At 43.7% G+C, this 26,436-nt stretch overlaps 3 non-coding genes and 3 pseudogenes across 3 annotated transcripts; all 6 read right to left on the bottom strand.

The window, feature by feature from the left end:
* Positions 1 to 9,132: 9,132 nt before the first annotated feature.
* Positions 9,133 to 9,341, bottom strand: LOC130344890 (U2 spliceosomal RNA; annotated as a pseudogene).
* Positions 9,342 to 9,995: 654 nt separating this feature from the next.
* Positions 9,996 to 10,155, bottom strand: LOC130344902 (U2 spliceosomal RNA; annotated as a pseudogene).
* A 2,094-nt stretch (positions 10,156 to 12,249) lies between these two features.
* LOC130344900 (U2 spliceosomal RNA) lies at positions 12,250 to 12,435 on the bottom strand. The gene has a single exon (XR_008883706.1). It is a non-coding gene; the product is annotated as a U2 spliceosomal RNA (small nuclear RNA).
* A 2,102-nt stretch (positions 12,436 to 14,537) lies between these two features.
* Positions 14,538 to 14,728, bottom strand: LOC130344859 (U2 spliceosomal RNA). Its single transcript, XR_008883677.1, has one exon. It is a non-coding gene; the product is annotated as a U2 spliceosomal RNA (small nuclear RNA).
* Positions 14,729 to 16,832: 2,104 nt separating this feature from the next.
* On the bottom strand, positions 16,833 to 17,023 carry LOC130344858 (U2 spliceosomal RNA). Its single transcript, XR_008883676.1, has one exon. It is a non-coding gene; the product is annotated as a U2 spliceosomal RNA (small nuclear RNA).
* A 2,069-nt stretch (positions 17,024 to 19,092) lies between these two features.
* LOC130344891 (U2 spliceosomal RNA) lies at positions 19,093 to 19,293 on the bottom strand (annotated as a pseudogene).
* Between the last annotated feature and the right edge of the window lie 7,143 nt (positions 19,294 to 26,436).

The following is a 26,436-nucleotide window of genomic DNA, read 5'->3' as shown; positions in this document are numbered from 1 at the left end:
TGTGCTCATCGCAGTCAGGGATACCCTGGCGTTTCAACTACTGTCTGTGATTTCTGATTCACTGGGAAGATTTGTGATTATAGTATGCATCATCAATAATGTTAACTACACAATAGCGTCTGTTTACGCACCCAATAGAGGCCAACTGGGTTTCCTAAAAAAGGTCTTTCGCAAACTTCGCACTCATGCTCAGGGTCATCTTCTATTGAGAGGGGATTTCAATGCAGTCCCTGACGCAGACATAGATGTATCCTCTCTTAGCAAGAGACGAGCTATATCATTACATTCCTTATTTCATGTTGAAGAAGTATATGATGTATGGCGCCTACTACATGCTGGGGAAAGGGATTTTTCTTTCTACTCAGCCCCTTCTAATAGTTACTCTCGTATTGACCTGTCTTTAGTGGGTAGATCTCTTTTAGACTTGGTTACATCTGCCACGATTGAACCTTTCAAATGGTCAGATCACACACCTATCACACTGACCATTTCTGAGAAAATTGCGACTTCACCTACTTACTTGTGGCGATGTAATGAATATTTAATCAGACATGATAAGCACAGGGAAACTATAGCTTCAGAACTTGACCAATACTTCTCCTTAAATGCACATACAGGTCTGGCTCACAGCACGGTGTGGAATGCACACAAAGCAGTTATTAGGGGGTCCCTGATAAAATTAGGATACATTGTAAAGAAGGAGAGGTCCCGGCACTTGGATAGTTTATTGACTGACCAGAGACTATTGGAGGAGGCTAATAAGCAACACCCAAGTGCGACACAGGCGACGAAACTGAAAGAGGTTAGGGAGAAAATCCGCATTTTGTTTTTAGACCACCACGCTCGCCAATTGAATAAACTGAAGGCCCAATATTACCACTTCGACAACAAAACAGGTAGAGTGTTAGCGAACAGGCTCAAACACAAACATGCAAAAACTAGAATTCCTTTCTTATGGGACCCATCGCTCACTTACAAACTCCAATCCCCTAAAGATATTGCAGATAGCTTTATGGGTTACTACGCAACCCTCTATAACCTTTCCCAGGATCAAAACATCCCCCAGCCATCGATAGAAGACATTGCCTCTTTTTTACAAGATCTTCCCCTTCCCTCATTGACTGATACCCAACTAACTTCACTTAATGCTCCCTTCACTCACGCGGAGGTCACTAAAACTATTAGAGGTTTGCCTATAGGCAAGTCTCCTGGCCCTGACGGACTGACGGCTTATTATTACAAGTCCTTTTCACATATCTTAATGCCCCATGCCACAAATTTCTTTAATGAAGCAATGCAAAAAGGCTCGTTACCGAAGGAAAACCAAGAGGCCCTAATAGTTACTCTCCCGAAGCCGGGCAAACCCCCTGATAGGCCTTGCAACTTTAGGCCTATTTCGCTCTTAAATGTAGACGCGAAAATATACGCCACACTGATAGCAAATAGATTAGCTCCCCTGATTCCCACACTGGTTTCGGTTGATCAGGTGGGCTTTGTTAGAGGACGTCAGGCATACGAGAATACAAGACGTATCCTTAACTTAGTACATCACCTAGACTCGAAACGCATGGCGTCGGTCCTACTAGCTTTAGATGCTGAAAAGGCATTTGACCGTCTGAACTGGTCTTTTGCGTTTGCGATATTGGATGCCATGGGTATTAAGGGTTCTATTGCAACAGCGATTAAAGCACTATATTCTGCCCCAAACGCGAGAGTGTTTTCAAATGGTACGCTTTCTAACAGCTTCTCATTGGGTAATGGCACCCGCCAGGGATGTCCACTTTCACCGCTAATGTTTATACTATGTATAGAACCTCTGGCTATAGCGCTCAAACTTAACTCTGCAATTAGAGGGGTACGACTTGGCCCTGATGTACATCTCATATCTATGTATGCGGATGACATAATTCTAACATTGGAAGACCCAGAATGTTCCCTGGCGGGGGCCGTTGACACCATCATGAAGTATAGTGCAGTATCCTACTATAAACTAAATACGTCTAAGACACAAGCCTTGCCAATACATCTAGACAGTCACACCCTACAAAAGTTAAAAAATACGTATCCTCTAGACTGGAAGTCTGATAGCATCACATACTTAGGCATTCAGGTTACACCGTCAGTCCCGCGGCTATATAGTTCCAATTATATCCCATTTCTACATACCTTTAAAGAGGATCTTGATAGTTTAGGCAGAGTGGAGGTGTCGTGGTTAGGCAGGATCGCAGCCTTTAAAATGTCAATACTTCCCAAACTACTGTATCTATACCGCACCCTGCCTATCCTACTCCCGACCTCCTTCTTCACACGCATATCTAAACTGCTCTTGGATTATATATGGAAGGGGGGACGTAGAAGAATATCCAAATTACTTCTGAGTAAACACAAGGATAGAGGAGGGGTGGGCTTACCTGACCCGTACGCATACTATTTAGCTACTTTGACGACACAACTGAAACATTACTGGAATGCAGGGGCGAGCCTACCGTGGCTACAGGCTGAGAAATATTTATGTGATAATGGTGACTTAAAATCCCTTTTATTCTATCAAATATGGTCCCTTAATATTCCACAACATATTTCCCCATTAACGATAGCAGGTCTGTCCTGCTGGAACATCATACATAAAAACACGGGTAGGAAACACCTCCACAGCCCCTCTACAACTCCTCTTTTAATATTGTCTGCAGTTATCCCACTCCTAGACTTACAAAATTGGATATCGGCTGGTCTCACACAGATATCTCATTTGTTTGACGGAAACATACTACACACATTTACCTCCCTCTCTGCTCACTATAATATCTCCACTAAAGATTTCTATAAATTCCTACAAATTAGACATTGCTTGGGATCCTACACGCAGCATGCATGGAACTATAACGAAGATCTCTTTAAACTGATGGCCACACCATTCAAGGGCCTACGCCCCATATACGACCTTTTGGAAAGTACTAAGCCCCTGTCCACACATGCACCCTATAAATCCTGGGAGAAAGACCTGTCAAGGAACATTACTGATGGGGAATGGATGGTCGCTTGTAAATGGGCGAGGAGGGCGTTACCCTCAGTGACACACTTAGAGGCATTTTTTAAATCCAGACTAAGATGGTACTTAACACCTGATAGACTGCAGGTCATCTACCCAGGGACATCTTCAGAATGCTGGAGAGGATGTGGTGCCAAGGGCACCTTGCTACATATATTATGGGCTTGCCCGAAGATTGAGGAATATTGGAGGGAGATTGGTATAATGTTGAGGGAGGTTATTGAATATGACATATCCATAACACCTGCGATGGCCTTGTTGTTATTAGACATCCAAACAATACCACCCGAATGCCGCTGTCTGGTGATTAAAATATTGATCTTAGCTAAGTTGGTAATCACTCGGCATTGGAAATCTACCACATCACCCCCTATTGCAGAATTGGTCACCTTATTGAACTTTTCATATAAATGCGAGAGGGCTGTCTACTTGAACACAGGCACCACCACTAACGTGGCAAAAATTTGGGAAGCTTGGATAAATTCTCGATTTGCTCACCTTTCTTCATGAGTAGGATAGAATATAAGTTGTATGTTTTGTATTAAAAGGAGATAGGAATGTTATGATATTCAGATTCATTGGATGAGATATTGTGAGACTAGTTTATACAATGCACATAAGTCGGTGAATGACACACACTCAAATATGGCACCTCTTCTGCCTCCCCTCCCTTCTCTCCCCTCTCGTACGTCCCCTTTCTCTCCTACCTTCCCCTTCCTTCTCCCTCCCTCTCTCTCTCTACCACCTCCTTTTCCCTCTACCCCCCATCCCTCCTTTCAATTCAATCCACTAGTTATATCCCATTGTCTTGTCCGGTTCACTTCATTTGGCCTTCATTGTTGGCCAGTTTGCAGCAACGGTAAAAATGGTAATTTGGAGTACAGTGTGCGCTGCTTGTTAGGTACAACGGATGATAACTGTTATACTGTGTTTTGTACGTCTGCCCTCAGACACAGCGGTGCATTCATTATACACCCGTTACTTCTTAAGTGACTCTAAAGAAGATTGCTTGTTTATCTCTTGTACCTTGTAAGTTTGTTTGTATAACAATGAAAATGATTTTTCAATAAAAACTATTGAAACAGAAATTAGCATCTATTTTTTTCTCATTAAAAAGTTCCCTATAATAACATTGTACTTTAAATAAAATTTTATTCATCTCCACTTCTCCTTCTAGTTTTTCGATATGGACTCTTTTTTGATTAGATTTTTTAAAAAAATATCTTGTACATTTTTCGTTATTTTCAATATGTTTGATTTTAGCTTTAAAAATGATCTCTTTACCTTTTTCATTTAAAAATGTTTTTATTTCTTTTTTAATGTTAACAATATCATCTTTTACATCTATCCCTATATTGTGCAATTTAAAAAGAGTTTGAAGACGTGTATTTAAAATATCATAACAATGTCTTTTATCTTTAGCTTTTTGGATACCTTGTTTTATAAAAAAAATCTTTAGTTTTTTTCTTCATATTTTCCCACCATACTTTTATATCTATATTTGGGTCTCTATTATTTTTACATTTATTATAAAAATTGGCGTATTCTGTTAAGATTATTTTATCTTCTAAAAGAGATATGTTCAATTTCCATGAACCAATACCCCTCTTAAAACCAGGAACAGGATTTAAAACAAATAGAAGACATTTATGATCAGAAAATATATTAGTTAAAAGCTCACATTTGGCAGGTAAAACATTTTGAGAAGAGAAGATAAAATCAATCCTCGAGCTACAATTCACATTACTCCATGTAATGCCTTCAGTATCAGGTAAATTTGGATTACATTTTTTAAAAACATCTATAAGCCTAAAATCTAAAGTAATATTTTTTTAAATGTTAGATGTCTTATCATAATTTCTACTAGTAGCTCGAGAATATCTTTTCTCACCTCTTAAAACACAATTAAAATCCCCAGCTAAAATCAAAGGATAAGAATCATTAATAAAAAGAGGTAAAATCTCTAACATCTCTTCTCTTTCTTTTTCATCAGGTGAACCATAAAAGTTTAAAAACTGCCATGTAAAACCATTTATAAAAGCTTTAACTAATAAAATCCTTCCTGGTAAAATCTCTTGCTTAAAAATTATATTAACATTACCCTTAAAAAGTATAGCAACTCCTCCAGATTTAGATGCGTTGGACCCTGACCACACTGAGGGGCCATGCTTCCAGTCTTCTTCATATTTCTTGTATGATGCTTGGTGAGGGATGCCACATTCCTGTAAGAAGAAAACTGATGCAGACAAAAAGGATAAAAAATTAAAAATAGCAGTTCTTCTTGCGTGTGTCTTAAGGCCCCTCACATTGAGGGAGAGTCCATGGAGCGCCATCATTAAAGGTTACAGAGAGACCACTTTCAATATCTTTGTGCACATTCTATCTCATCCTCATCAGCCAGACCCCCAAAACTATCATTTTCCCCTTCTGATCTCACTGTCACCAGAGATTCCGGTGAGCTGCTACCGTCTGACTCCTCCATTACCTCCTCCTGAAGATCCTCCGGTAGGGGACTAAGGAGAGGATTCCTCTTCGCCGGAACAGGGGTTGTCCCGTCTCCGTCACCTTGCCCAGTGTCCATCTCCTCCCCGGGATGACCTGTCGGAGCCACCCCGGGCAGCCGGTCGGGCACAACGACTTCCACCGTGTCGGGAACCATGGACGAGTTGCCTGTTTCACTTGGGGAGGGGGCTGGAACACCTGATGGCATCCCTACCCCCCCCTCTTCTTCCACAAACGCCTCTTCTCTTCCTGTTCCGGTCTTTCTTCTCTTAGCCCCAACATTTTCTGGCTTCCTCAGGGGGGCACTCTGAGGCTTGCTGACAGCTTCATCCAGGTTACTACCCCTCTGCTGCGAGAGAGGAGCTCCTGTCTGCCATGCTTTCTTCTCCTTTCTTCTTACCTTCATGCTGGAGGGTTTCTCATATCCATCTTCATCAGAGGTAGCAGACTCACCATGTGGATCAGTTGGGTTTTCTTCTGGTTTGTTGTCTTCTCTGTTCATATGACGGGGGTCTGGCTGGCTTCTCTGTTGTTTCTCTTTGTTCCTGTGAGGACAAGAAGCATACAAATGGTCAACTCTGTAACATAAACTGCATTTCTTTTCTTTTGTGCATTCTCTGGAGGAGTGCTCAGTGCTGCCACAATTTGTACATGTACTCTCACATACGTTTTTATCATGTCCATATCTTCTACAAGCTCTGCAGAAATTGGGCATTCCTGGGAAAAACACGTCACCATTTACATTTCCTAACTTGAACCGAGCTGGAGGCATAACCTTTCGTCCTGGGAGTAATAGATCTTCTTTGAACTCAACCAGAAACTTCCACTTAGAGGACCATATTCCACACTCATTCATCACTTTCCCTCTATTTATAATTTTTTTACAAAAATTCCTTAAAAACACAACAATTTCATCTTCTTTAACGTATGGAGAGTACATTTTTATAACTAAAAGCATAAGTTCATCGGGAAAGTGCTCAACAATTCTTATTCCACTCAAGCGGGAATCTCCGCTTACCTTCTTCATCTGTATAACAAAGTCCTTGTAAATACCTCCTTCCGTAAAAGTAACATCGTATACTCCTCTTTTCGGATAATCTTGGATGGATAATATCTCATGCTTCCTTAATCCAAAGACGCCCAGCAGAACTTGCTCCACGATGTACTTCAGGTCCCGGTTCTTTCTCTGGTCCTCCAAGTACGATATACGTACTGAGTTCTTGAGCTTGGCATAAGATGGTACCATGCCTGGATCTCCGTCACTGGCTGACGCCATGCTCACAATCAAGCGCACCAAAGAGACACTAGGTCCCTAAGGCAAAGGGGGATCGCAACTCTACACTGAGGTGGGCCCCCTCCCCAATAGCAGCAAGGGACTTAAGCCCAACGAAGGGCGATGTCCCAGGGCCGAGGAGGGGGGTCTCAGAGCACCCACAAAAGCAGGAACCGGATCAGCCAAGGTATATCCCTATACCTTAGCCAAAAGGCCGAGAAGCGATAACCGTGAAAGGGGCGGGCCCAACAAGGTGCCCTTCATGGGCACTATCACTGCTTGCTGTCAGGGAGGCTGCCAGACAATTTTCCATGCACACTCTGGGCTGGGGGGCAGTCAACCACCAGTACACACAGCAGAACCTAAACCCATACCATTATTGCTAAGCAGCAAGACAGGGGCCCATTGCACTCCCACGGGGCCTTTTTAAATGCAATCCATAACCCGGATTTGCCAGGAACCCTTCTTACTCCTCCTACTTGCATGTGACACTGGGCTTAGGATCTGCATAGGAAACACACACACAAGCACACACCTACCTTTGTTGCCTGCAGATGCCTCCTTGGCTGTCCCCAAACGGTATCAAACCAACACCCACGGGAAGCTGTAAGCATAGAGGACATGCCTGCACCCCATTGGACTTACCTGTGTGGGTTAAACCCGGGTTATTTGACAACCTATGGCGGTGATGGTTCTGCTCAGGCAGAGCAGTGCTGATGCTCCTCATAAAGCTGTCGCTGCTGTGAAGGTTCTAGGTGACATCACAAATCCCTATGGTTACATACACAACAAAGCTGGGTTGTTGTTGTTTACACTCTGCAAGGCCTGTGGAAGTGAGTGACATCATAGCACTGTAGTTCTGAGGGTTCTAGATGGATGCAACAATCTCCTGTTGCTTCTATGAAGGCCATAATAGACGACATCACCAAACAGCTCCATAGTCACATACACAGCAAAGGAGAGATGTTGTTTACACCTAGTGATGTCAGTGGTATTGAGTGACATCACAGCACAGTGCTAAGGCTCCTGGGCCTGGACACAGCAGCGGCTGCAATATCTCAACGGAGAATACGTTTATATATATGTGTGTGTGTGCGCATATATATATATATATATATATATATATATATATATATTTCTCCGCCGAAATCACTTTTAAACCCATTTCCACCTTTTTTTCCCTTCTCTTCCTCTTACTTTTTTTTCACGTTTTTTTACGTTTTTCTCCTTTTCGCCTCTTTTCTGGGCGTATTATTCTTCTTTTTCTTCTTTTTTTTCGTCTAATGCATACCCCATCAGTGCAGCAATGCTTATTCAATACCGCCAGCAGATGGAGACACTGGGGGATAATTTTCTAAGGATTTATACTGATTTTTCCTGTCTGAATTTGTCGCACAGAAAGTTGCAGGCCAAATATGTGTGACATTTCTGCGACTTTAGCTTCTAGAGCATTTTTACAACATTATACATAGGTGCTGAATACATAAAAAGCGACTGTTCAGCGACAGACAAGTCGCATCGGCTGAAAGTAGGCCAGAATGTCAGTCCATGTTGGAGCAGGTTTAGATACAGTCTAAAGTATAGATCTCAAAGTCTGTGCACAGAATTTAGCAAGGGCCTCGCACCTTCTGATGCATCAGGTAGGTGCACAATAGCATAGCCTAACCCTCTGTACTTTGGTCTATATTGATGCGGGACATAGACAGCCAGCTGATGACCAATCCATTAGTGCAATGGATGGCTGGAAGCATTTGTCTTTGCCTTTGCAATACCACAGAAGCAATGCATGGTCAATGTACAGCAATGACACACCTGTGTGAACAGCCAGGAGACCCCCCCCCCCCCATGTTATGTTACATAGTTACATAGTTAGTACGGTCGAAAAAAGACATATGTCCATCAAGTTCAACCAGGGAATTAAGGGGTAGGGGTGTGGCGCGATATTGGGGAAGGGATGAGATTTTATATTTCTTCATAAGCATTAATCTTATTTTGTCAATTAGGAACATTCAGCACCCACCCGCTATCAAGGCAGCTGCCTATCATGTCATGCCCTACCTGCACAGGTGTGCTGGCTACTCAAATGATCCAATTAAGGAGGCCATTTAGTCAGCAGCAGCAGAAGTCCTGTGCCTGGACGCTCCAACAGCGGCCAGACACAAGCAGAAGCAGAAGCAGCAGAAGCAGCAGCAGCACCACCTTTTGTTTTTTGGCTGCAGCAGCAGCAAGGCCCACAGGGCTGGCTAGCTGGCTAGCCAGCAAGCAGGTAGCAATGAAAGTAGGAATCTTTCTTTTTAACCCTGTAAGGGGGTGGTGCACTGTACCCGAAGATACTGCCATATCGGGTCAATGCATAGGGCGACGGAAGCAAGCTTCGAAATCAGCCCCCGTTCTCAAAAATCCATTTAATATATGGTCCCCAGAAAGGGGACGTATCAGATATTAAACTGATAAGAACAGATTTTTTTTTAAAGCCGAGGAACGTGCTTTCGATTCACCCAAAGTGCAAGAAAAAGTGCAAACGTGTTACACTAAAAAAACGTGCACAAAGGATGCGGTCTATCGCAAGCCCTTCTCCGATAGGAGAGAGGCCCCCCAACAAACCTTACCCTTCGCCTCCGGACCAAAAGGTACCTGCGAGGTTCCAGGTTCGATGTCCCTTTTCGCCGAAGCTACTAGGAGACCACAAATGCTCCCGGCATCCCCCTTGGCGTTAGCCAAGGTATCTGCCCGCAGAGCCGATTACGGTAGGTACCCTGCGAAGCAGGAGTACCCGGGGTGTTTGCAGGGAGGTGCGGAACCTAATGGCCACACACACCTCCCCTAGACCGCCAGGAGGGACACCCAGAAGGGCTACCGCATCCTGACCAATCCTGTGAACACACAACACGCAAAAAGTGACACAGTGAGACAAAAAATAAATAAATAAGTGAATGTGTGCAGATATACTGCCCGGACATCCGGCCGGATCTATAAAAATTTCTCTGATCCTAGCCAGAAGGCCGGGAATCAAGAGGTGAGTGCCACAAGGTGAAGAGATTATGGTGCCCGTGCTTCAACTCAGTGAGCCTATTCTCCCAGTGAGTTTCGGCACCTCGGGGTCACCACTCCCCGAGGCACAAAAGTACCTCGGCTCTAGACCCTCTCAGCCTCATGGCGAGACCCGGAGGGAACAGGTCACATCGGGGCAGCCGTCGAGCTGATTCCTCAGAACCAGCCCCGGAAAGCCCTGGTACACCTGCATCCTCCATGCAGCACCCATCCCCACCAGCATGAAAACTGATAAGAACAGATACTACACTTGATCTTAGCCAAAAGGCCGAGAAGCGATAACCGTGAAAGGGGCGGGCCCAACAAGGTGCCCTTCATGGGCACTATCACTGCTTGCTGTCAGGGAGGCTGCCAGACAATTTTCCATGCACACTCTGGGCTGGGGGGCAGTCAACCACCAGTACACACAGCAGAACCTAAACCCATACCATTATTGCTAAGCAGCAAGACAGGGGCCCATTGCACTCCCACGGGGCCTTTTTAAATGCAATCCATAACCCGGATTTGCCAGGAACCCTTCTTACTCCTCCTACTTGCATGTGACACTGGGCTTAGGATCTGCATAGGAAACACACACACAAGCACACACCTACCTTTGTTGCCTGCAGATGCCTCCTCGGCTGTCCCCAAACGGTATCAAACCAACACCCACGGGAAGCTGTAAGCATAGAGGACATGCCTGCACCCCATTGGACTTACCTGTGTGGGTTAAACCCGGGTTATTTGACAACCTATGGCGGTGATGGTTCTGCTCAGGCAGAGCAGTGCTGATGCTCCTCATAAAGCTGTCGCTGCTGTGAAGGTTCTAGGTGATATCACAAATCCCTATGGTTACATACACAACAAAGCTGGGTTGTTGTTGTTTACACTCTGCAAGGCCTGTGGAAGTGAGTGACATCATAGCACTGTAGTTCTGAGGGTTCTAGATGGATGCAACAATCTCCTGTTGCTTCTATGAAGGCCATAATAGACGACATCACCAAACAGCTCCATAGTCACATACACAGCAAAGGAGAGATGTTGTTTACACCTAGTGATGTCAGTGGTATTGAGTGACATCACAGCACAGTGCTAAGGCTCCTGGGCCTGGACACAGCAGCGGCTGCAATATCTCAACGGAGAATACGTTTATATATATGTGTGTGTGTGTGCGCGTATATATATATATATATATATATATATATATATATATATATATATTTCTCCGCCGAAATCACTTTTAAACCCATTTCCACCTTTTTTTCCCTTCTCTTCCTCTTACTTTTTTTTCACGTTTTTTTACGTTTTTCTCCTTTTCGCCTCTTTTCTGGGCGTATTATTCTTCTTTTTCTTCTTTTTTTTCGTCTAATGCATACCCCATCAGTGCAGCAATGCTTATTCAATACCGCCAGCAGATGGAGACACTGGGGGATAATTTTCTAAGGATTTATACTGATTTTTCCTGTCTGAATTTGTCGCACAGAAAGTTGCAGGCCAAATATGTGTGACATTTCTGCGACTTTAGCTTCTAGAGCATTTTTACAACATTATACATAGGTGCTGAATACATAAAAAGCGACTGTTCAGCGACAGACAAGTCGCATCGGCTGAAAGTAGGCCAGAATGTCAGTCCATGTTGGAGCAGGTTTAGATACAGTCTAAAGTATAGATCTCAAAGTCTGTGCACAGAATTTAGCAAGGGCCTCGCACCTTCTGATGCATCAGGTAGGTGCACAATAGCATAGCCTAACCCTCTGTACTTTGGTCTATATTGATGCGGGACATAGACAGCCAGCTGATGACCAATCCATTAGTGCAATGGATGGCTGGAAGCATTTGTCTTTGCCTTTGCAATACCACAGAAGCAATGCATGGTCAATGTACAGCAATGACACACCTGTGTGAACAGCCAGGAGACCCCCCCCCTCCCCCCCCATGTTATGTTACATAGTTACATAGTTAGTACGGTCGAAAAAAGACATATGTCCATCAAGTTCAACCAGGGAATTAAGGGGTAGGGGTGTGGCGCGATATTGGGGAAGGGATGAGATTTTATATTTCTTCATAAGCATTAATCTTATTTTGTCAATTAGGAACATTCAGCACCCACCCGCTATCAAGGCAGCTGCCTATCATGTCATGCCCTACCTGCACAGGTGTGCTGGCTACTCAAATGATCCAATTAAGGAGGCCATTTAGTCAGCAGCAGCAGTCCTGTGCCTGGACGCTCCAACAGCGGCCAGACACAAGCAGAAGCAGAAGCAGCAGAAGCAGCAGCAGCACCACCTTTTGTTTTTTGGCTGCAGCAGCAGCAAGGCCCACAGGGCTGGCTAGCTGGCTAGCCAGCAAGCAGGTAGCAATGAAAGTAGGAATCTTTCTTTTTAACCCTGTAAGGGGGTGGTGCACTGTACCCGAAGATACTGCCATATCGGGTCAATGCATAGGGCGACGGAAGCAAGCTTCGAAATCGGCCCCCGTTCTCAAAAATCCATTTAAAAGAGGGCCCCGATCACCACCCCCTTCAACTCCTAACCCGCCCGGTAAACCGCACGGGATCGAAGCCAAAAGGCCGAGAAGCGATAACCGTGAAAGGGGCGGGGCCCAACAAGGTGCCCTTCATGGGCACTATCACTGCTTGCTGTCAGGGAGGCTGCCAGACAATTTTCCATGCACACTCTGGGCTGGGGGGGCAGTCAACCACCAGTACACACAGCAGAACCTAAACCCATACCATTATTGCTAAGCAGCAAGACAGGGGCCCATTGCACTCCCACGGGGGCCTTTTTTAAATGCAATCCATAACCCGGATTTGCCAGGAACCCTTCTTACTCCTCCTACTTGCATGTGACACTGGGCTTAGGATCTGTATAGGAAAACACACACACAAGCACACACCTACCTTTGTTGCCTGCAGATGCCTCCTTGGCTGTCCCCAAACGGTATCAAACCAACACCCACGGGAAGCTGTAAGCATAGAGGACATGCCTGCACCCCATTGGACTTACCTGTGTGGGTTAAACCCGGGTTATTTGACAACCTATGGCGGTGATGGTTCTGCTCAGGCAGAGCAGTGCTGATGCTCCTCATAAAGCTGTCGCTGCTGTGAAGGTTCTAGGTGACATCACAAATCCCTATGGTTACATACACAACAAAGCTGGGTTGTTGTTGTTGTTTACACTCTGCAAGGCCTGTGGAAGTGAGTGACATCATAGCACTGTAGTTCTGAGGGTTCTAGATGGATGCAACAATCTCCTGTTGCTTCTATGAAGGCCATAATAGACGACATCACCAAACAGCTCCATAGTCACATACACAGCAAAGGAGAGATGTTGTTTACACCTAGTGATGTCAGTGGTATTGAGTGACATCACAGCACAGTGCTAAGGCTCCTGGGGCCTGGACACAGCAGCGGCTGCAATATCTCAACGGAGAATACGTTTATATATATGTGTGTGTGTGCGCGTATATATATATATATATATATATATATATATATATATATATTTCTCCGCCGAAATCACTTTTTAAACCCATTTCCACCTTTTTTTTCCCTTCTCTTCCTCTTACTTTTTTTTCACGTTTTTTTACGTTTTTCTCCTTTTCGCCTCTTTTCTGGGCGTATTATTCTTCTTTTTCTTCTTTTTTTTTCGTCTAATGCATACCCCATCAGTGCAGCAATGCTTATTCAATACCGCCAGCAGATGGAGACACTGGGGGATAATTTTCTAAGGATTTATACTGATTTTTCCTGTCTGAATTTGTCGCACAGAAAGTTGCAGGCCAAATATGTGTGACATTTCTGCGACTTTAGCTTCTAGAGCATTTTTACAACATTATACATAGGTGCTGAATACATAAAAAGCGACTGTTCAGCGACAGACAAGTCGCATCGGCTGAAAGTAGGCCAGAATGTCAGTCCATGTTGGAGCAGGTTTAGATACAGTCTAAAGTATAGATCTCAAAGTCTGTGCACAGAATTTAGCAAGGGCCTCGCACCTTCTGATGCATCAGGTAGGTGCACAATAGCATAGCCTAACCCTCTGTACTTTGGTCTATATTGATGCGGGACATAGACAGCCAGCTGATGACCAATCCATTAGTGCAATGGATGGCTGGAAGCATTTGTCTTTGCCTTTGCAATACCACAGAAGCAATGCATGGTCAATGTACAGCAATGACACACCTGTGTGAACAGCCAGGAGACCCCCCCCCCCCCCCCCATGTTATGTTACATAGTTACATAGTTAGTACGGTCGAAAAAAGACATATGTCCATCAAGTTCAACCAGGGAATTAAGGGGTAGGGGTGTGGCGCGATATTGGGGAAGGGATGAGATTTTATATTTCTTCATAAGCATTAATCTTATTTTGTCAATTAGGAACATTCAGCACCCACCCGCTATCAAGGCAGCTGCCTATCATGTCATGCCCTACCTGCACAGGTGTGCTGGCTACTCAAATGATCCAATTAAGGAGGCCATTTAGTCAGCAGCAGCAGAAGTCCTGTGCCTGGACGCTCCAACAGCGGCCAGACACAAGCAGAAGCAGAAGCAGCAGAAGCAGCAGCAGCACCACCTTTTGTTTTTTGGCTGCAGCAGCAGCAAGGCCCACAGGGCTGGCTAGCTGGCTAGCCAGCAAGCAGGTAGCAATGAAAGTAGGAATCTTTCTTTTTAACCCTGTAAGGGGGTGGTGCACTGTACCCGAAGATACTGCCATATCGGGTCAATGCATAGGGCGACGGAAGCAAGCTTCGAAATCGGCCCCCGTTCTCAAAAATCCATTTAATATATGGTCCCCAGATAGGGGACGTATCAGATATTAAACTGATAAGAACAGATACTACACTTGATCTTAGCCAAAAGGCCGAGAAGCGATAACCGTGAAAGGGGCGGGCCCAACAAGGTGCCCTTCATGGGCACTATCACTGCTTGCTGTCAGGGAGGCTGCCAGACAATTTTCCATGCACACTCTGGGCTGGGGGGCAGTCAACCACCAGTACACACAGCAGAACCTAAACCCATACCATTATTGCTAAGCAGCAAGACAGGGGCCCATTGCACTCCCACGGGGCCTTTTTAAATGCAATCCATAACCCGGATTTGCCAGGAACCCTTCTTACTCCTCCTACTTGCATGTGACACTGGGCTTAGGATCTGCATAGGAAACACACACACAAGCACACACCTACCTTTGTTGCCTGCAGATGCCTCCTTGGCTGTCCCCAAACGGTATCAAACCAACACCCACGGGAAGCTGTAAGCATAGAGGACATGCCTGCACCCCATTGGACTTACCTGTGTGGGTTAAACCCGGGTTATTTGACAACCTATGGCGGTGATGGTTCTGCTCAGGCAGAGCAGTGCTGATGCTCCTCATAAAGCTGTCGCTGCTGTGAAGGTTCTAGGTGACATCACAAATCCCTATGGTTACATACACAACAAAGCTGGGTTGTTGTTGTTTACACTCTGCAAGGCCTGTGGAAGTGAGTGACATCATAGCACTGTAGTTCTGAGGGTTCTAGATGGATGCAACAATCTCCTGTTGCTTCTATGAAGGCCATAATAGACGACATCACCAAACAGCTCCATAGTCACATACACAGCAAAGGAGAGATGTTGTTTACACCTAGTGATGTCAGTGGTATTGAGTGACATCACAGCACAGTGCTAAGGCTCCTGGGCCTGGACACAGCAGCGGCTGCAATATCTCAACGGAGAATACGTTTATATATATGTGTGTGTGTGTGCGCGTATATATATATATATATATAATATATATATATATATATATATATATATATATATATATATATTTCTCCGCCGAAATCACTTTTAAACCCATTTCTACCTTTTTTTCCCTTCTCTTCCTCTTACTTTTTTTTCACGTTTTTTTTACGTTTTTCTCCTTTTCGCCTCTTTTCTGGGCGTATTATTCTTCTTTTTCTTCTTTTTTTTCGTCTAATGCATACCCCATCAGTGCAGCAATGCTTATTCAATACCGCCAGCAGATGGAGACACTGGGGGATAATTTTCTAAGGATTTATACTGATTTTTCCTGTCTGAATTTGTCGCACAGAAAGTTGCAGGCCAAATATGTGTGACATTTCTGCGACTTTAGCTTCTAGAGCATTTTTACAACATTATACATAGGTGCTGAATACATAAAAAGCGACTGTTCAGCGACAGACAAGTCGCATCGGCTGAAAGTAGGCCAGAATGTCAGTCCATGTTGGAGCAGGTTTAGATACAGTCTAAAGTATAGATCTCAAAGTCTGTGCACAGAATTTAGCAAGGGCCTCGCACCTTCTGATGCATCAGGTAGGTGCACAATAGCATAGCCTAACCCTCTGTACTTTGGTCTATATTGATGCGGGACATAGACAGCCAGCTGATGACCAATCCATTAGTGCAATGGATGGCTGGAAGCATTTGTCTTTGCCTTTGCAATACCACAGAAGCAATGCATGGTCAATGTACAGCAATGACACACCTGTGTGAACAGCCAGGAGACCCCCCCCCCCCCCCCATGTTATGTTACATAGTTACATAGTTAGTACGGTCGAAAAAAGACATATGTCCATCAAGTTCAACCAGGGAATTAAGGGGTAGGGGTGTGGCGCGATATTGGGGAAGGGATGAGATTTTATATTTCTTCATAAGCATTAATCTTATTTTGTCAATTAGGAACATTCAGCACCCACCCGCTATCAAGGCAGCTGCCTATCATGTCATGCCCTACCTGCACAGGTGTGCTGGCTACTCAAATGATCCAATTAAGGAGGCCATTTAGTCAGCAGCAGCAGAAGTCCTGTGCCTGGACGCTCCAACAGCGGCCAGACACAAGCAGAAGCAGGAGCAGCAGCAGCACCACCTTTTGTTTTTTGGCTGCAGCAGCAGCAAGGCCCACAGGGCTGGCTAGCTGGCTAGCCAGCAAGCAGGTAGCAATGAAAGTAGGAATCTTTCTTTTTAACCCTGTAAGGGGGTGGTGCACTGTACCCGAAGATACTGCCATATCGGGTCAATGCATAGGGCGACGGAAGCAAGCTTCGAAATCGGCCCCCGTTCTCAAAAATCCATTTAATATATGGTCCCCAGATAGGGGACGTATCAGATATTAAACTGATAAGAACAGATACTACACTTGATCTTAGCCAAAAGGCCGAGAAGCGATAACCGTGAAAGGGGCGGGCCCAACAAGGTGCCCCTTCATGGGCACTATCACTGCTTGCTGTCAGGGAGGCTGCCAGACAATTTTCCATGCACACTCTGGGCTGGGGGGCAGTCAACCACCAGTACACACAGCAGAACCTAAACCCATACCATTATTGCTAAGCAGCAAGACAGGGGCCCATTGCACTCCCACGGGGCCTTTTTAAATGCAATCCATAACCCGGATTTGCCAGGAACCCTTCTTACTCCTCCTACTTGCATGTGACACTGGGCTTAGGATCTGCATAGGAAACACACACACAAGCACACACCTACCTTTGTTGCCTGCAGATGCCTCCTTGGCTGTCCCCAAACGGTATCAAACCAACACCCACGGGAAGCTGTAAGCATAGAGGACATGCCTGCACCCCATTGGACTTACCTGTGTGGGTTAAACCCGGGTTATTTGACAACCTATGGCGGTGATGGTTCTGCTCAGGCAGAGCAGTGCTGATGCTCCTCATAAAGCTGTCGCTGCTGTGAAGGTTCTAGGTGACATCACAAATCCCTATGGTTACATACACAACAAAGCTGGGTTGTTGTTGTTTACACTCTGCAAGGCCTGTGGAAGTGAGTGACATCATAGCACTGTAGTTCTGAGGGTTCTAGATGGATGCAACAATCTCCTGTTGCTTCTATGAAGGCCATAATAGACGACATCACCAAACAGCTCCATAGTCACATACACAGCAAAGGAGAGATGTTGTTTACACCTAGTGATGTCAGTGGTATTGAGTGACATCACAGCACAGTGCTAAGGCTCCTGGGCCTGGACACAGCAGCGGCTGCAATATCTCAACGGAGAATACGTTTATATATATGTGTGTGTGTGCGCGTATATATATATATATATATATTTCTCCGCCGAAATCACTTTTAAACCCATTTCCACCTTTTTTTCCCTTCTCTTCCTCTTACTTTTTTTTCACGTTTTTTAACGTTTTTCTCCTTTTCGCCTCTTTTCTGGGCGTATTATTCTTCTTTTTCTTCTTTTTTTTCGTCTAATGCATACCCCATCAGTGCAGCAATGCTTATTCAATACCGCCAGCAGATGGAGACACTGGGGGATAATTTTCTAAGGATTTATACTGATTTTTCCTGTCTGAATTTGTCGCACAGAAAGTTGCAGGCCAAATATGTGTGACATTTCTGCGACTTTAGCTTCTAGAGCATTTTTACAACATTATACATAGGTGCTGAATACATAAAAAGCGACTGTTCAGCGACAGACAAGTCGCATCGGCTGAAAGTAGGCCAGAATGTCAGTCCATGTTGGAGCAGGTTTAGATACAGTCTAAAGTATAGATCTCAAAGTCTGTGCACAGAATTTAGCAAGGGCCTCGCACCTTCTGATGCATCAGGTAGGTGCACAATAGCATAGCCTAACCCTCTGTACTTTGGTCTATATTGATGCGGGACATAGACAGCCAGCTGATGACCAATCCATTAGTGCAATGGATGGCTGGAAGCATTTGTCTTTGCCTTTGCAATACCACAGAAGCAATGCATGGTCAATGTACAGCAATGACACACCTGTGTGAACAGCCAGGAGACCCCCCCCCCCCATGTTATGTTACATAGTTACATAGTTAGTACGGTCGAAAAAAGACATATGTCCATCAAGTTCAACCAGGGAATTAAGGGGTAGGGGTGTGGCGCGATATTGGGGAAGGGATGAGATTTTATATTTCTTCATAAGCATTAATCTTATTTTGTCAATTAGGAACATTCAGCACCCACCCGCTATCAAGGCAGCTGCCTATCATGTCATGCCCTACCTGCACAGGTGTGCTGGCTACTCAAAGGATCCAATTAAGGAGGCCATTTAGTCAGCAGCAGCAGAAGTCCTGTGCCTGGACGCTCCAACAGCGGCCAGACACAAGCAGAAGCAGAAGCAGCAGAAGCAGCAGCAGCAGCACCACCTTTTGTTTTTTGGCTGCAGCAGCAGCAAGGCCCACAGGGCTGGCTAGCTGGCTAGCCAGCAAGCAGGTAGCAATGAAAGTAGGAATCTTTCTTTTTAACCCTGTAAGGGGGTGGTGCACTGTACCCGAAGATACTGCCATATCGGGTCAATGCATAGGGCGACGGAAGCAAGCTTCGAAATCGGCCCCCGTTCTCAAAAATCCATTTAATATATGGTCCCCAGATAGGGGACGTATCAGATATTAAACTGATAAGAACAGATTTTTTTTTTTTTTTTTTTTTTTTTTTTTTTCCTCAGTTACAGACTATTGTTTGAACGATCATCAGGTCTCCTACCAGGACTCGTCACTTAAAACAATGTCTGAAAAAACATCATGCGGAAAGACAAAAAAAAAGGGAACCGAGGGTCAAGAACTTAAAACCAAAAGGTAAAAGCTGAAGGAAAACAAAAACATTTAAAAAACAAAACATAAACTGGTCAGACTTACAGTTTCCACCATTGGGTATATTTCCAGATCTTTTCAGCATTGTCTTCTCCCATTCTCTTCTTATCTAATAAATATGCAATAAAAAGTCTTCCGAGCAACAACCTCCTACATTCACTTGGAGAAATGGAAACATTTTTAAAAACAAGCAAATTCCTGGAGTCCCATAAAACTTCTTTAAAAACAGAAAAAATTATCCAAGTAACACGTGCATCATTCTTCATGTTAAAGTCCTGACCGATAAAAATTTTCTCAAAAGTAAAATCATTAAAACCCATAAGTGCAATAAAAAATCTTGTTAAAAGCCTAAAAACTTCCTTGGCATAAAAACAGTCCCACCACAAATGTACAATATCTTCTTTACCTCCACAACCCTCTCTTGGACACTGTTCACTCACTCTTATTCCTCTTCCTCTTAAAAACACTCGAGTTGGGAGGCAACCATGGTAAGACATCCATACCACATCTTTTTGTCTATTTGATAAACCAAAGGAATTAAAAAGGCTCCAAATCTTAACTGACTGTGCAATATTACAGAATGGTACTTCATTAAATTTTTCACTCTTTCTCAACTCATATTCTATTTTCTTCTTTTCAGGTTTCCCCAAGGAGCTCAAATTAAACTGATCATTGAAAGACCGAAGAACCACATAAAAGGTAGGTATAATCAGCGCCATTGGTTTCCTCAGATCCCTCTCACACCAGCCCCACTTAGAAAACAACCATCCTGCTAAATATTTACACATATCAGCTGTTTTACTATTGCACTGGATCGTCTTGAAAATTAAAAGAAAATAGTGTAACTTTAAAAACAAATCAATATTTGGAAAGTCATATCCACCATTCTTTACAGTACTCATTACCTTCTCTCTTTTCATTTTTTCCATTTTGGATCCCCAAAAGAAAACAAAAAGTCTTCTTGTTGTCTTCCTCATCCAAAGCTTACCAGGTGGAAAAACCATCGCAGTATATAAAAGTAAAGGTAAAATCACAGTCTTAATAACAAGTACTTTCCCTTTAAGGGATAAATTCCTCAATTTCCAAAAATTCAATTTCTTTTCAATTTTACTGTCCAGCTTGTTGTAAGTCTCTGTCCCTTTAAGATTCTTTTCAAAAATGACCCCTAAAACTTCCACATTCTCCTTTATCTCTACTCCATCCACCAACACATCTTCGCATTTCCCAAAATTCACCAAATGACATTTGCCCCAGTTTACACACATTCCGGCCACACAGCAAAAAATTTGAATATGCAAATTCACTCTATTCAAATCTGCTTTTGAAGTACATGTAAACACAACATCATCCATGTAGCTTAAAACCTTAAGATCACTCCCACCACTGCCAGGTATAAAAACTCCTTTAACACATTTGTCTTTCTGAACATTCTTTAACAAGGCCTCTATTACACAGATGAAAAGGATTGGGGAGAGTGGGCAACCCTGCCGAACCCCTGATAAAATCTTAAAAGCAGGACCAACATGGCCATTCATTAAAACTTGTCCAGTAACACCATTATATAACCCTTTAATAACATGTAATAACTTCATTGGGATCCCCATATGTTTTAGGGCCGTAAACATAAATTTGTGTGCGACTTTATCATAGGCCTTCTCGAAATCCACTGACTCGACAAAAAGAGGCACCTTATTAAAATTACAATAATAAATAATATCCCTTAAAATCAATAAATTATCAGTAATTCTTCTCCCGGGTACAGCACATACTTGGTAATTATCTACCATATGGCCAATAATATTCCTAAGCCTGTTTGCAACAATTTTAGCAATAATTTTATAGTCACTGTTTAACAATGAAATTGGTCTCCAATTTTTTATATCACGTTCGTCACCTTTCTTATGTATTAGTGTGATAATTCCCTTCTTCATTGAATCAGCTAAAATCCCAAACTTAAAAACATATTGCACAACCCGAGTAAAAACATCTTTTAAAAGAGGCCAAAATACAACATAAAACTCAGCTGGAAGGCCGTCACTACCAGGGGTTTTACCTTTTGCCATTCCATTCAGCGCCATTCTAATTTCATTTTCACTAACATCTTCCACCAAAAAAACTTTCTCCTCATCTGGAATTTGATCCTCTAAAATGTTACAGTAGTCTTCCATTTCATTAATAGCAGCTTTACTTTCATTACTAAAAAGTGTTTCATAAAATTTACAAACCTCCTCCTCCATCTCCCTACCAACCACCTCACCACTTGAGGTTAAAACTGACTTAAAGACCCCCTTTGGCTTAAAACACTTTTTAAAAAAATATCGACTACATTGTTCATTCTCCTCCAAATGTTGCACCTTAGCCCTGTAAACAATATTCCTTCCTCTTTCCTTCAACCTTGTCTTCATCTCTTCCTTAATTTCACAAATTTCAGCATCCACCTCTAGACCAGCGTTCTTAAACTTAAAGAGAGTCTCCAACTGTGAAACTAAAGTCTCATCTCTCCGCCTCTTCTCCTGTGCTCTCTTAATGCAAACAGACTTAAAATAACCAGCAAAGTTCACTTTAGCCCAATCCCACCAGTCTAAAATATTTTTAAAACAGTCTTGTTTAGCAGCACAGGATAAAAATATATTTTTAAAACCTGCCATTACCTCCTCTTCTTCAAGTAAACTCACATTCAACTTCCAGAGTCCCCTACCAAAGGCAATGGACTCTGAGATGCTTATTTCAGCAGATAAAATTTTATGATCTGAGAAAATCGACATCATCTGATTACACCGGGCCACCTTCATCCCTTCAGACACAAAAATATAATCTATTCGGGATTTACAGTGACCACTATCCGATACATATGTATATCTATCATCAGTGTCAATCATCAGTCCAGCATCTATATAGTGTAAGTCTTGTACTAATTGATTTAAAGCATTAGAGGTAATGTCAGTTCGGACTTCAGCAGCACTCTCACGGTCATTAACAGTACGGATACAGTTAAAATCACCAGCCACTATAGTACTTTCCCGACCAGGGATAAAAAACTTCAAGGACTCTAAAAAAACCAACCGCTCTTTCTTCTCTGCTGGGGCATATACGTTAAAAACTCTAATCCTCTGGTCTAAAAACTCAAAGTTTAAAACCATGCAACGGCCTGGTATTAAAATCTGGCAATTTAAAACTTTGATATTGTTATTTTTGATTAAAAAACCAACTCCTTCATTTTTGTTATCCGTACTAGTTGACCAAAAAGATTGTCCCATCCTCCACTCATCAGCATAAGGTGCAGATTTAATTGCACACTCCTGTAAACATATTATATCAGCTCTCACATTCTCCAACACCTCAAAAATAGCAGCTCTTCTTACTTCTGATCCAATACTCCTGACATTAAGGGTTGTTAAGATAAGAGTCATAATAACTAAAATGAATAAAATCAAAACTTTAATATCCATCATAGTTAAAAATTACTGCTCTGACTCTCAACTTTCCTTAAAACATTTTCATAACAATCAGGCGACCCTGGATCAGAGTCCCTGTCCATTTCAACTCCTCTTCCAACCACTGGGTCCTCTTGATCCCCAGTCCAACTTCCTTTTTTACTTCTTTTACTTTCCACCCCCACCTCATCCTCCTCATCACTGCTGACAAATCTCTGAACAGGTGTAAGGGACTTCTCAGATGACTGCACATTTTCTTGGAATTCCATTCCCTCCTCCTCCCCCACAACAGGGTCTGGACATTCCACATCACCACTCATGCTTCCACAAGGAAACACATCTCCATACACAGTTTCAATCTTCTTGACCTCCACCCCCTTTGCACATGTTACTTCACTTGTGGAGACCACTTTCTTATACTCCTGTTCAACCACCACACTTGTCTCCACAAAAGCCTCTTTAATCACATCCACCTGAGCAACAACATTTTTAACAATCGTACCACCTGCGCTCCTCCCGACTTCACATTCCCCCTCCACATTAGATTTTTCACCTCCATCCACACCTCCATCCACACCTCCATCCACACCTCCATCCACACCTGTGGCTTCTGAAAAAGACCTCCTTCCCATTCCCTGTTCATTGCTCTGTCCACCTTTACTTCCAGCCGCATCAGCATAACTCCTTCTCTTGTACCATAAGTGACATCCTCTTGCCAAATGGGAATTACTCCCACAAATATCACAAGTCTTTTCCTCAACGCAAAAACTTGTTTCATGCCCAGTCTTGCCACAGTTCCTACAAACAACACCCTTCACAGGACATGCGTCCTGCACGTGGCCATATGCTTGACATTTGCGGCAAAACTGAAGCTGCCCCTCATAAAAACAAAAACCACGCTCTCCTCCAATGGAAAAAACTTGAGGAATACTCTTAATTCCCTCCTCCATAGACTCATCCTTCTTGAACTTCACAACATATTTCCTTTTACAGTTAAAAAAACCATGTCTGTTCTTTAGTTTTCCAAAAAACTTCACTTCTTCACAATAACGATAAAGAAAATTTGTTACCATTGAGTCTGTAACTTTGGGATTGTACATATGTACGATGACCACTTTCTCTGTACTCAGAAACAAAGGCTCTACTTTAACTTTCCTCATAATATCCGGCTCATTCTTTCTCTTCATTCCTTCCAGGTCCTTGTAGACCCTCTGACAAATCTCGGAATTAACAAATGTAACATCATAAATACCCTGTCTAGGGAAATCTTGCATTGCAAATACATCTGTTACCTTTAGGTACTGGAGCCTGCGTAGAATCTCCAGCACAATCTGGTCCAGGCCAACCGTTCCCCGATGTTCCGTTGGGACGAAAATCCTGACCGTGTCTTCCATTCCGCGAATCCTCTCTCCTCCACTCATTTTTGCAGGCGATGAAACCCACTATCGCAACTCCGAAATAACCCAGGGCCCCCCGCAAAGAGGGCCCCGATCACCACCCCCTTCAACTCCTAACCCGCCCGGTAAACCGCACGGGATCGAAGCCAAAAGGCCGAGAAGCGATAACCGTGAAAGGGGCGGGCCCAACAAGGTGCCCTTCATGGGCACTATCACTGCTTGCTGTCAGGGAGGCTGCCAGACAATTTTCCATGCACACTCTGGGCTGGGGGGCAGTCAACCACCAGTACACACAGCAGAACCTAAACCCATACCATTATTGCTAAGCAGCAAGACAGGGGCCCATTGCACTCCCACGGGGCCTTTTTAAATGCAATCCATAACCCGGATTTGCCAGGAACCCTTCTTACTCCTCCTACTTGCATGTGACACTGGGCTTAGGATCTGTATAGGAAACACACACACAAGCACACACCTACCTTTGTTGCCTGCAGATGCCTCCTTGGCTGTCCCCAAACGGTATCAAACCAACACCCACGGGAAGCTGTAAGCATAGAGGACATGCCTGCACCCCATTGGACTTACCTGTGTGGGTTAAACCCGGGTTATTTGACAACCTATGGCGGTGATGGTTCTGCTCAGGCAGAGCAGTGCTGATGCTCCTCATAAAGCTGTCGCTGCTGTGAAGGTTCTAGGTGACATCACAAATCCCTATGGTTACATACACAACAAAGCTGGGTTGTTGTTGTTGTTTACACTCTGCAAGGCCTGTGGAAGTGAGTGACATCATAGCACTGTAGTTCTGAGGGTTCTAGATGGATGCAACAATCTCCTGTTGCTTCTATGAAGGCCATAATAGACGACATCACCAAACAGCTCCATAGTCACATACACAGCAAAGGAGAGATGTTGTTTACACCTAGTGATGTCAGTGGTATTGAGTGACATCACAGCACAGTGCTAAGGCTCCTGGGCCTGGACACAGCAGCGGCTGCAATATCTCAACGGAGAATACGTTTATATATATGTGTGTGTGTGCGCGTATATATATATATATATATATATATATATATATATATATATTTCTCCGCCGAAATCACTTTTAAACCCATTTCCACCTTTTTTTCCCTTCTCTTCCTCTTACTTTTTTTTCACGTTTTTTACGTTTTTCTCCTTTTCGCCTCTTTTCTGGGCGTATTATTCTTCTTTTTCTTCTTTTTTTTCGTCTAATGCATACCCCATCAGTGCAGCAATGCTTATTCAATACCGCCAGCAGATGGAGACACTGGGGGATAATTTTCTAAGGATTTATACTGATTTTTCCTGTCTGAATTTGTCGCACAGAAAGTTGCAGGCCAAATATGTGTGACATTTCTGCGACTTTAGCTTCTAGAGCATTTTTACAACATTATACATAGGTGCTGAATACATAAAAAGCGACTGTTCAGCGACAGACAAGTCGCATCGGCTGAAAGTAGGCCAGAATGTCAGTCCATGTTGGAGCAGGTTTAGATACAGTCTAAAGTATAGATCTCAAAGTCTGTGCACAGAATTTAGCAAGGGCCTCGCACCTTCTGATGCATCAGGTAGGTGCACAATAGCATAGCCTAACCCTCTGTACTTTGGTCTTTATTGATGCGGGACATAGACAGCCAGCTGATGACCAATCCATTAGTGCAATGGATGGCTGGAAGCATTTGTCTTTGCCTTTGCAATACCACAGAAGCAATGCATGGGCAATGTACAGCAATGACACACCTGTGTGAACAGCCAGGAGACCCCCCCCCCCCCATGTTATGTTACATAGTTACATAGTTAGTACGGTCGAAAAAAGACATATGTCCATCAAGTTCAACCAGGGAATTAAGGGGTAGGGGTGTGGCGCGATATTGGGGAAGGGATGAGATTTTATATTTCTTCATAAGCATTAATCTTATTTTGTCAATTAGGAACATTCAGCACCCACCCGCTATCAAGGCAGCTGCCTATCATGTCATGCCCTACCTGCACAGGTGTGCTGGCTACTCAAATGATCCAATTAAGGAGGCCATTTAGTCAGCAGCAGCAGAAGTCCTGTGCCTGGACGCTCCAACAGCGGCCAGACACAAGCAGAAGCAGAAGCAGCAGAAGCAGCAGCAGCACCACCTTTTGTTTTTTGGCTGCAGCAGCAGCAAGGCC

Source organism: Hyla sarda, unplaced genomic scaffold (genome assembly GCF_029499605.1).
Source record: "Hyla sarda isolate aHylSar1 unplaced genomic scaffold, aHylSar1.hap1 scaffold_738, whole genome shotgun sequence".
Taxonomy (NCBI): domain Eukaryota; kingdom Metazoa; phylum Chordata; class Amphibia; order Anura; family Hylidae; genus Hyla; species Hyla sarda.
Note: the sequence above shows the minus strand (reverse complement) of the source record. Positions and strands in the feature narration are given on the sequence as shown.